Source organism: Borostomias antarcticus (genome assembly GCF_949987555.1).
Source record: "Borostomias antarcticus genome assembly, chromosome: 29".
NCBI classification, from domain to species: domain Eukaryota; kingdom Metazoa; phylum Chordata; class Actinopteri; order Stomiiformes; family Stomiidae; genus Borostomias; species Borostomias antarcticus.
This window is the reverse complement of record NC_140262.1, coordinates 3992620-3997619: the sequence shown is the minus strand read 5'-3', so window position 1 is coordinate 3997619 and position 5000 is coordinate 3992620.

Genomic DNA, 5000 nt, shown 5'->3' with positions numbered 1-5000 from the left:
GCGGAAGAACGTGCAAACTCCGCACGGAAAGGCCCGGAGACCTTCTTGCTGTGAGGCGAAAGTACCAGGTACTGCGCCGCTATGCCGCACTCGAGCGATTTCGGGGTTCAGTGTCTCTCTCAAGGACACTTCGGCACACTCCGGATCGAACGGGGGACCTTGCGATCCCCAGCTGGCCGCTCTACGTACCTCCCGAGCTACGTGCCGCCCCGACATCAACATCTTGTTGACTGGGTCCACACCGTGCAAATGCTTTAGAGTAGGACTGGAATAATAAGAGCTACTGTCACACCTGTTGTTTGTGAATTCTCAAGGGTCTAGAAGGGTTTTTAAATCCCCAGCTACGCCAGCGAAAAACGAGCTCTTCATCGGCGTGGGTGGACTGTATTTATCTGGCGAGGAGAGTTTAACCGACCACTCAGCACCTACTCAGGATAACGAGGACTCGGTTACAACACACACTCACATGCACACACAAATAAACTTATATAACATGTATACATACACATAAAAACATATATAACATATATACATACACATAAAAACATATATAACATATATACATACACATAAAAACATATATAACATATATACATACACATAAAAACATATATAACATATATACATACACATAAAAACATATTTAACATATATACATACACATAAAAACAAATATAACACTTTAGTGGACCGATGCTCATTACGGGGCGCAAGATACTGAGGTACGAATGAGCGGTCTGCTGAGGGATTGGCTGGTTTGGCGAAGGCCTCCTGATTGGGTTCGACGCCACTGATCCCAGCTGACCGGTCCAATGTTTATTGAAAGGGGGGATTTTATGAATATGTTAATAAGGACATTGCTGTTTTTTTCTATTTTAATGTGACTGTGAAGGTCGGCGTATAAATACTGGATGATTACTGACTGAATTACCATATAAAAGAACAGTACTTTTCTCAGGGAAAGATAAGTCCCACCTGGTAGGCCAGCGCAGAGTCTAGGAGCTTATCCCTTTGAGTTTCTTACACTTGGAATTCATTATTATTATTTTTCCTTTATGAACTTTAGCGCTGTAAAGATTCTCCAACGGGTTTTTACTCTGGCAAAATAAAAGACCCATTTTCCTTCCCTCTCCTGTTCATTTTGGCTACACCGACAGCACACACACACATACTGTACACACACACACACACCCTAGAGCAGAATGGCACCAGGGAAGGATGTGTGGGATGGGGGGAGGAGGATTACTGGACTAGCAGACAGTCAGGTCCAGCCACGGTGGTGCGGGGGCCAGGAACCCGCTAATGAGCTCAAACTGTTTTTCGGCAGGTCTGACTCCGCCCCCCCCACCCCTGCCAGCACAGCGGGACAGTCTGGGCCCCCCCCCCCCACTCTAATCCACACTCCACTGCCCCAAATCCACATCTCAGCCATTGCGTGTGTGTCGTCCCCCCCCCCCCCTCCCCACACACACACATGCTCACACTCTGTTCCTGGGGACCCCACTGCCACCGGAGACAATGTCACAGTCAACACCACCCCGGTCTGTCGCCCACGCCAGAGTTAGTACCAGACGGTACCGTTCCCCTCCGCTAGCCCGTTCACCACAACGAGCCAGGCGAGAAGGGAGACTTCCAAACTCCGAAATCAACGAAGCGGTGGGCGCACACGACAGCGACCCCGCCGACAGTGTTCCAGCACCTCTCCGACCTTCAACCCTGAGACTGAAGAAGATGCCCCAGCTGTGGAAGACCTCTGGTATTGTCCCGGTGCCCAGAAAAAGGATGCCACGGCGCTCTCGATGACCACGGGCCAGTGGCACTGACGTCACATGTCATGAAGGCCTTTGAGAGACTGGTTCTGCAGCACCTTAGGCCCCATGGTGAGCGGCTCCCTGCACCCCCTACGCTTCGGGTACCAAAGGGGGGTGCAGCATCAAGGCAAGGAGACCAACAAACTCAACACGCTGGTGACGGCCGGCTCTGTTGTTGGACAACAACTGGCCAGTCTGGAGGCTGTGGCGGAGAGGAGGACGAGGGACAAAATGAAGAGCAGCCCCCCTCATCCACTCTGTGGCGAGCTGTGGCAGATGGGGAGCACCTTCAGCCACAGGCTCATCCCTCCCAGGCGCAACACGGAGCGGTTCAGGCGTTCCTTTGTGCCAGCGGCCATCAGACTGTATAACACCCCCCTCCTCCTCCTCCTCCTCCTCCTCCTCACCCTCCCTTCCATCCTCAGACTCAGACACCATTGAAATATTTATTTTCTCCCTTTCCATATTTCACTCGATTATCTGATGTATGCTACGTGTGCTCGGATTTTTCCTGCTTCTTTTCATCACTTCTGTTACTCTGCACTACTGTAAGACCTGAATCCACCCCGACCCCAGGGATTAATAACAAGTTATCTTATCTTATCTTAACACAGTAAGCCTTGAGCCCACACAGGAACCCCAGCACAAACATGCAGGGGATCTAGATGGGCAGATACAGTGTTGGAGAACTAACTACATAAACATCTCTGGCTGTACATTAGTTCACCGGGTGCATATTTCCTCATTCCCATAGCAAGCCAACATACATACAGACAGTATTGTCTGGAAGTGCCTTTGGCTACAGCGCTGTACATACTGTATTAATGTGAGCTTTGCACATGGCTATGAACTGTAACCGTATAGCCTTCACGTCGGAAAATAGATCTGGACTGTATGGTGTCTCACACAGGACACACTAGACCGGCCACACGGGTTTTAGAGGTGCGCGTCTGGAAAAACAACGTGACATGTTTACTGTTCAGCATGACGAGGCCGACGGTAGGTACAGCCTCTATAGACGGTGACCTTGACGGCGGGGGCACCAGCTGCCGCGCGTTATCTAAGCAGGGCGGCGCGCTCGCACGCGCGGACGGTCTAAAGGGCGCGCCTAACGAGGCGTGGCGCGACCCGGTCTGCCGTTGGTAGCCGCACTTGCGTAGCAGCGCGCTTGCGTAACGCCACGCGGCTTTTTTCCTCGCCGTGTCCCGGCTCTCCCGCGTCCCAGGGGGCGACGCGGCTCTCCCAGCGCCGCCACCCCCGACCGACGACGGGCAGTAAATCAGCAACAGATAAGGTCTTTCACGTCTAAATATAGGTCACCTCATGGTCTAGGTGTCCTGTGAGATGCCCCTCGTGGTTCGTCTGACTGGAGGAGGGGAAAAAAAATGCTGTTTTTGTACTGAGCTGACTTGATTAAATTCAGATTGGGAACAAGCACCGCAAAGTCATGATCCCCCTGAGAACGAATGACACTGTGACATCATGTTTACAAGAAGCGAGAATGTTACCCTCACTACGCAGCGCCGGGTTTTCATTTAAATGTTATTTTCTTTTCTTTTTTTTATAAAAAACCGGCAGATTATCCGTCAGCGTTCTTTCCATTTCAGCACCAGCCATGATAATCACTCACTCACCTCCCCTCAGCGCTCTGCGTGTGTGTGTGTGTGTGTGTGTGTCGGTGTAAGTGTGTATGTGCTTTTATGCGAACGCGCACGTACGGTGTCTGCATTCGAGCGTGCACGTGTGTTGGGTGTTAGTGAGTGCGTACAGTATGCACAGCGCACACGTGTGTGTGTGTGTGTGTGTGTGTGTGTGTGCGTGTGTGTGAGAGTGCTGCAGACCTCGTCAGCAGTGGCCCTCGCAGTACCAGGTGAGATTTACGAGGTGTTAAGAATGCTAGCCTATAACCCGGCAATGGGAGTCCAGACCCCACGGCTGCCTGCGCCCCTACCTAACACCCCCGCCCCCCACCACCCCCCCCTTCTCCATCTGCACCCCCTAACCCCAAAGCGTGAGCCCCTGATGTCTCCCCCCCCCCACCCCTACCTCCCCCCCCCCCCCGACAAAACACACCTTCTTAAATATCTCTGCTTCTCAGAGCTCTCCTTCCCTGGAGACCAGCGTTCTCCGGCTGCACCTGAATGAGATCTCCTGGAAGACCTACTCCACCAGGAGGGATTCTTCTCTGGAGGGATTTCCAGAGAGACAACGAGCTTGTCGGAGGCAAATGTCAAAATGTCCGCTGATCTTTGGAAACGTCGGCGTGACGAGCCGTACGCGCCGACAGGATGCGGCCATTAGACAGGCATTTGACCTTAGAGCAAAACGGCAAGGCATCTCTTCTGGGGATTTTTGACGGTGCGCACCATGGATACAGCAGCTGGAGAGACGTCTGTGTCTTTGTGGGACCGGAGAATGGAAATACCACACACACACACACACGCGCACACACACACACACAATGACAGGTCAAGGTTTTGCTTGCATGCCTAGCCCACCCCCTACATCCCATCTGTGTGCTCAAGGCAGCGATCCCACCCTCGGTGTGTTGGCTGTCCAGTGCCAGCGTTCGGACAATGCTTAGGCCGCAAAAACAAGTCATTCCAACTGACTACTTCCCCCCCAACATCTGTCCACACAAAACCAGTGTTCCGCTCCGATGGCATTATCTGTTTGTGCCGTTGCCTAATGCTGCAGGACTTAGGCCAGGATTACATCGCAATTACGCCTGTCACATTCTCACAGCTGGGTCCCAGAAGAGAGGGACAGGGAGGAGAGGAGAGGAGAGGAGAGGAGGGGAGGGGAGGGGAGAGGAGAGGAGGGAGGGGAGGGGAGGGGAGGGGAGGGGAGGGGAGGGGAGGGGAGGGGAGGGGAGGGAGAGGAGAGGAGAGGGAGGGGAGGGGAGAGGAGAGGAGAGGAGAGGAGAGGAGAGGAGAGGAGAGGAGAGGAGAGGAGAGGAGAGGAGAGGAGGGGAGGGGAGAGGAGAGGAGAGGAGAGGAGGGGAGAGGAGGGGAGGGGAGGGGAGGGGAGGGGAGAGGAGAGGAGAGGAGAGGAGAGGAGAGGAGAGGAGAGGAGAGGAGAGGAGAGGAGAGGAGGGGAGAAGAGAGGAGAGGAGAGGAGAGGAAGGGAGAGGAGAGGAGAGGAGAGGAGAGGAGAGGAGAGGAGAGGAGAGGAGAGGAGAGGAGAGGA